Here is a 6519-nt window from a genome sequence, read left to right as displayed (position 1 = left end):
GCATTCACTCAGTGCTGTTCAGTAACTAGCTGCCAGTCTCAGTGTGGTCTCCCTACTTTAAAGTCAGTCATTGCACACGCTCTACTTATCTTTACCTTTTCTTCTCCTCCTTTTGTTTTTAAGTTACAAAGCCCCAGGTAGTCTGCCCTTATTTATTAATCTTTTCCAAAAACTGAAAACAACGATATGTGCATCGCTTTAGAGGTGGTGTGAAGTAGTGAAAAGATCAGTAGGTTGAAGAGAGACTTAGCATGTTTCATTCACAGTTTTCATCACCATCCTCAAATCACTTCATTTTTCCAACTTTAGTCTCCATCCTCTCTACAATTAAGATACGAGGCCAGAACTGTTATCTTTCTCTACACTCCCTCCATTCTCTATAAATTTAAACAGCCTCTTAAATTGTTGAGAAAGATTAACACTAGACATTTCTTTCCAAATTGAGCCAGATTTCTATTTCCTGGCTGCTTTCTTGCTTTCCTTGATACCTCTGGTGATGACATGCAGGGTAAAGTGCTTTCTTTCTTGCTCCACTACAACTCTTCCTTTAAGTTATGGACACAGTTCTCACTACCTAAGTATCTTGTTTGCTTGTGCTTATCCAGACCTTTTTTGAGCATTTTAAAATTTAGTGGTACATTTAGGTCCCCATGGCTTACCATTTTATTCTGGCACTGTTAAGGCTTATATAGTCCTTTAAAAATAATATACTTCTGTCTTAGTTCTATGCTGTGCAGAGACACCATTACTCAGGCAACTCTTATAAAATAAAACATTTAACTGGGGGCTTGCTTACAGTTTTAGATGGTTAGTCCGTGATTATTATGGTTAGAAGTAGTCAGGCATGGCATTGGAGCAGTAGCTGAAAGCTTCATAATCATACACAGTCCATAGAAAGAGGAGAGAGAGATAGGTAGAAGACAGAGAAAGGGAGGGAGGAATGGAGTAAAAGAAGGAGGGAAGGAGAGACAGAGAGAGAAACACACACACACAGAGGGAGAGAGAGAGAGAGAGAGAGAGAGAGAGAGAGAGAGAGAGAGAGAGAGAGAGAGAGAGAGAGAGAGAGAGAGAGAAGTGGTTCCAGCATGGGCTTTCAAAACCTCAAAGATCACTCCCAATGACACATCCCCTCCAACAAAGCCACACATCCTAACCTTTCCCAAACAGTTCCACTAACTGTATATCTAGCATACAGCCATATGAACTGCTGATGTTATTCTCATTCAAACACACACACTAACATCTCGTTCGTTTGTTTATCCAGACTTTATTTAGCAGTTTAACATTATTGCTGCCTTTAATGCTTGGCTGCATTTAGCCAATAGAGTTTAGTACAGAAAAAAATATGAGAATATGAGATGGTGGAGTTGCAAAACATCCTTTGGTTCCTTCTCTTGCAGTCTCTATCTATCTATTTATCTATCTATCTGTTTATCTGTCTATCTACCTACCTACCTATCTATCTATCTATCTATCTATCTATCTATCTATCTATCTATCTATCTATCTATGTTTTAGACACTTCTTATTTGGTAAGCCAAGTATGCTTTGAACTAGTGGTAGTTCTGCCTCATCCTCATGAGTGCTGGGAAATCAGGCATTCATCTCTACACGCAGCTCTCATTGCCTTTCAAAACTGTCCATTTGATTGTAGTCTTTCTGGAAATAGGATTGTTGAAGTAAATAATCAACTGCATCATATTCCCCTCACTACCTTATAAAACGACTGAGTTATAATCTAGGTTTCTGTATTTGCTCCTCTAAGTGAGCACTGTCTAGGAGAGATCACAGTCTTTCTCAATTACCCCATTTGCACCCTAAGGATCACTTAAGCAGCTAGCTCAGCTAAAAACCAGAGGAGAGTTCTTTATCAATATGTCATTAAACTAATGATTCATGGACTGTCATTCCATATCCAAGATCCACAGTTCCCACTCTTTACACACACACACACACACACACACACACACACACACACACACACACACACCAACTTCTGGGTCCAGGCCTGGTAATATTTCCTTCCAGTATTACTGGCTACAAGTAAACATCCATTTCCTTTAAATTAGCAAACTAGTTATTAATTCTTACTTATCTCTGTGAAAATCATGGTACTTCAATATGTCGTAATTACTACATAAATATGTTTTTATAAATTATGTACATTACTGTGCTGCCAGAAAAGTAGGTTGAGCAATATTCACTTCCAAGCCTTGTGAAATGCACCGACTTTAAATTAGGCAACTTTAGGTAATTTATAACTTCTTTCAGAAATTGGCTAAATAAATTCCACATTTGTGAGCATGTTGTCAGATGATGTATACAGATACTCACAGAAGAGCCTTGTTTAGGTCATCTGCACGATCAATGAGACTTAACAGCATTTCTTTTCAGCTTAATCTTTTCAAATGTTGCTTTTATTATTAGAAAATCAACAAATATATTTTGCTTTGGTAATTTGCTCCTTGTGGATATTTTTTAAGGTAGAGGATGTCTTAGAGCTTTTAATTTGTGGTCTGTGATAATATGGGAATCTTGAAGTATCCAAGGTTAATGATACTTAGAGCACAACTGTAAGTAGCAACCATAAGCGTACTCATTTCACTGAGTTTAACATTATCGATGCTGATTTTTATCCAAAGGACACGTTATTCTTGATTTTTATGATGCACAGGTTTAAACAGAAACTACTGTGAACTCCTACTCTTCTGGTCCTTTTCCCGAGAGGAGAGTTAAGGTCAATGATGATGCATATTCCAGTACATGATCAGGAAGGAGAGGGAGAAGTCCTCTAGGAGCTGTCCCCTTCACTTTTCCCATCCTGGAGATGTGTGGAGAGCTATCAGCCAGTGTGGTTGCTGGCTCTGGATCTGCATAGCTTCTCTCTGGACCTCAGCACAAGCTGGGCGTTGGGACAAAATCTCTGAGGGGTCTGGTGGATGTTTGCCACTCAGCAGTGTGCTCAGGGACCATAAATGTTCCAGAGAAACGTCACAAAGCGTTTTGGCCCTGTCAACTTAGAGGTTCTAAACCCTCAATCTGTTTTGTAGACTCAGATGAAGTAACATGATTTTCCAAGGAGGCCAGCTCTACCCTAATGAATTACTAAGCAATGTGTATGATGATGGCAATTCTGTTTCTAAACTGCGCCAGCAAATATCTGGAGTCGCATACTAACTTGGAATGATGAGACAGATGGAATTTTGCTTCATTTTTAATACCATGAGATGAACAAAAGAACCATGAATTATTACATGGATATGAAATGAATATGTATATACTACAATTCTATTATCCATGGCAAGTGTGAGGAAATGTGAAGACCCTGGCTGACTTCCTCATGTGCACATACCTTTCAAATGTTACAAAAATAATACATCTCTCCAAAGAAAAGCATACTTTTCCTTTTGCAGATGTAACTCTGATACGCCAGTCTGTTATATTATGCACCATGGACATCTGTGGCGAATCTTGCTGAAAGAATCTGTCTGCACCTTCGCCTTCCTCAGCCTGTAAACATCATTGGTTAGAAGATTTCCTCAGCATGGATAGTAGAACGTAATTCCCAGCTAGGGTTTTGTTGTCTTTACAGCTGTTTTCAATCGTATTTATGGTAGATACCAGCATCCTAGTCAGACTTGAGTGACCATGGCGTCTCTTCTGTAGACAAAGTTTGAGTGCTACAGGAGTCCTTCAGGCTAGTGAGATGATTCAGCAGGTAAAACTGTTTGTTGCTAAGTCTAATGACCTGAGTGCAAACCCACCTTAAGGTAGTAGGAGAAAATACACCCTACAAAGTTGTCCCCTGACTTCCATGTGTACATGATTATTCATGCATGCACATCATACATGCATGCATTAGTAACAATAACAAAATTAAAGCAAAGTTTTAAAACTTATTAAAAGAAAAACTTAGAGATTCCATGCTGCATATGGGTTCCTTGGACCTGTTTTAATTGACTGATTATATAGCAAAGTCCCCAAGAGTTTTTCAAATCAGTAAATAAACAAAAATCAGTGTCAAATAATAGTTTTGAATGAAGTTCATTCAGAGAAAAGATATTTTGGTAACATAATTTATTATACCTAAAACCATTCAAAATGAAAATTATCTTATAAAAAACCATGTTACAGGGAAAATACATAGACATATAGATGCATATTTTCTTATAACCTAGAGTATGTACTTAAAAGCTAAAAATACTAAGTTTATTGACAACTAATATTTTGAAAGTAAAAAAAAATCACGAGTTGTCTTTTCTAGGTTTCTACTGATTACTTCTCAAACTATTTTATTAGAAATGTATTTTACTGGTGTATTTTCATTTTATGTAGTAATGAGGTTCACGTTCTTTGGCCTTATTCACCACCCTCTCCATCCTTAGTCCTTCCTCTCCCCAGAGTGCCCTTAAGTTTTTCAGATAGTATTGCCTTTAATTTCATGTCAACATGTGGGTATATATTATCTGAGATCAGCACATTAGGGAAAAACGCCTGGTCATTATTTTCCTGAGACTAGCTTGTTTTCTTTGTTGATTTCTTGAGTTAAGTTTGTTTGTTGAGTTGATAGTGGTTAACAGTTCTGACTTGCAGTGCTTTGGTGTTTCCACCTTCACTATCAAGAGCTGTGTGTTGACGTAACTTCATGAGCCTGTCGGATTGTCTGTGCACTTGTTCCTTCGATGTCAAACATTAAGTTCTAAACTAAGACAGTACTAGCAAGGGACATTGGCTTTGTCGTTTGTATTCCCCAACCCCAAGAACTGCAGAGACAAATCCTTTTCTTCAGCACTCTAGCTTTTCCATTTTCAGCCACGTATCCATTCTCTGTCAGCACATAGCTGTCTATCACAGTATCTTTCACAATAGGAAAGAAGGCTAGCTTCTAAGCAAGAGAGAAATGAGGGTGAGTGATTGTAGTTAATGACTTCAAGACAAGAATTTGTTTATTTCCTGGTAGCCTTTTGGGTTTGCTAAAATATGAATGTAAAAGGTAACTTTTATGTAAGAACTGTCTGATGTCTCAGAACAAAATTAATAAATTAGTTGAAGCCTCAGACAAATGACTCTAGGAACAATATAATTGAACCTTTGGCCAAAAATGTTTTCTCAACCTGTGAAACCAACACAAGTCAAGTCCCTGGGGCTGAAGAGATGTGTTAGCAACCGAGAACAAGGACTGCTGTTGCAGAGGAATCAAAATGTGTTCCCAGTTCTGGAGCACAGCAGCCTATAACCTCCATCTGTATTCACATGCACATACACAAAGACAAAGTTAATAATAAAAACAGATTTTTAAGAATGGTCACCTCCATAAAGGATAGGTGCATAATTGCTTTTGTTTACCGAGGGTGGGAGGAGTCTATGTTCTATAGATGAAGTGGAGAAAGGCATAAATGTAATGAAAATATCTCTCTTCAATGGAAGGCAGGAATGGCCATTGTCTCAGGGTTATATCATTTAGGCATTCCTCTACACTTTTCTTACTATACTCACATACCTGGCACTTATCTTCCAGAACAGCTATTCATATGGAACCCGACAGGACAACTTGTAATCATTCAGCAAACAGTAAAGGTGGTCTATAGCTCAGCACAGCTGTCTGACCACACCAGGAAACAATGAGTAGCTGGTTTCCAGACATTGTCAAACAACATACATCAGTCTGCTGTGGAAAATAATATGGAGTTGTAGGGGGGACTGTTCCCAATTGTTTCAGTCTCCCCATTGTAAATTAAAAGGTTAAAATACTAATAAAAACAACAGTGAATTAGAAATGACATTTAGAAGATTGCCCTGTGTTATGTTGTAAGCAGCAGTGAGAGGAAAGAGAAAGGGCCATAGGTTTGCGTTGTCTACTTTTTAGGTCTTTTTCTGGCATAGTGGATGCCCTACCTGCCTCCAGAGGACATATGCTTATCACTCTTTTTTTTCTTCAACCTGTAAATGATATTGGGATCAGAGAATACTAATTTTAAGAGACATTGAATTTAGCTTGTAGAATATGCTTTGGTTTCTCAGAAATAAATAAAACACAATATAAAACATTTATTATACCCTTTGTGGCATTTATACCTATAATTAAGTGGCCATAAATTTCCATAAGACCTTTCCCTTCTCCATTGCCAATCATTTTCAAATACTTCGCCCGAATACAGTTTGGAACTAAAATTTTCCATGTTTTGTGTATGCATTTCCTAGAATCACTTGAAAACAGCTCACATGACTTTAAGTTTTATAAGTTGTCTTGGGAAACGGATTGACATTTCTGTAGGAAGTAAAGAGAATGTTAACACTTCAGTTTTAATCAAACTAATTCAGTACACACACTTCCTAATTTAGTTCACCCAGGACTTCTGGATGGAATTTACATCAATTTGAAAAGGATTATAAACACTAATATGAACTTGGATATAATGCTTAAAGGTACCAATGCCATTTATGAATTAAAACTATGATAAACATGCTCTGTTGACAATGTTACCTTGAAAACATGTTCCTGTCTCTGGGATCAGTTCT

The sequence above is a fragment of the Mesocricetus auratus genome, unplaced genomic scaffold, assembly GCF_017639785.1.
Source record: "Mesocricetus auratus isolate SY011 unplaced genomic scaffold, BCM_Maur_2.0 Super-Scaffold_100020, whole genome shotgun sequence".
NCBI lineage: Eukaryota > Metazoa > Chordata > Mammalia > Rodentia > Cricetidae > Mesocricetus > Mesocricetus auratus.
The sequence above is the reverse complement of the archived record's forward strand: the minus strand, read 5'-3'. Positions refer to the sequence as shown.